Below are 854 nucleotides of genomic sequence, written 5' to 3'. Positions count from 1 at the left end.
TTAGCTGTGGCACCGAGGCAGAGCGCTACCTCTGCGCGAGAGGGCGCCTGAGGCTGGGGCACACGAAGGCTGGGCAGGCTCGCAGCCGAAATGGGGTCGGGTTGTTTCCGGACCCGGGAAGCACCGGCGAGGCTTGCGGAGCTGTCATTCTGTATCCCTATTGGGCTTGCAACCCGAGGACCTTAATGGTTTCTTACCTCTCAGGTGACTGATTTTTATCCAGAGTAAAGCGTACGCAGTAACCCCGTGGAGAAGTACTATGTGATAGGGGACAAGGAGAAACAAGCCTCTGTTGCTACTCGCCCCATTTTGCTGATGTGGAAACTAAGCCTTGAAGGCACCAGGAGTTTGATGGAATACACCCAAGGTCGAAATTGTTATAAAGGGACGAAAATAAGGAAAAGGCAAAAAATTCTCCAGGTCTCTCAATTCAGAGACATATTGGATCTTAACGAAACTTTACACAGAATAGTCCACACACACAAATGAGAATTAATTCATCATATTAAAACATATGTATACCGCAGGCATACTAAGTTCCAGTAATTTACAAGCACTGGGAAAAAGAGGTGAATAAAAGTGCCAAAGTTCCTGCTCTCTTAAAATTCCTTGTTGTTCCGTGAATACGCTAGGCAGTATCAGCAAGTTAAGAGTAAGTGCTGTCACCATCTTCAAGAACTACAACCCCAAGAGGTTGAGAAAGTATGATATGAGAACAGTTAAAATGTGGCAGGAATAAAACTATAGATCATGCTTAATATTAAAAGAACCACGTACGAGGCACTATTTTAAACCTTTTCGTGTTTCCTTTCATCCTGTCAAAGAATGTCTTAAAGACAGAATCAGTGGGGGGG

This window comes from Bison bison, unplaced genomic scaffold (genome assembly GCF_000754665.1).
Source record: "Bison bison bison isolate TAMUID 2011002044 unplaced genomic scaffold, Bison_UMD1.0 scf7180017864183, whole genome shotgun sequence".
Taxonomy (NCBI): domain Eukaryota; kingdom Metazoa; phylum Chordata; class Mammalia; order Artiodactyla; family Bovidae; genus Bison; species Bison bison.
Note: the sequence above shows the minus strand (reverse complement) of the source record.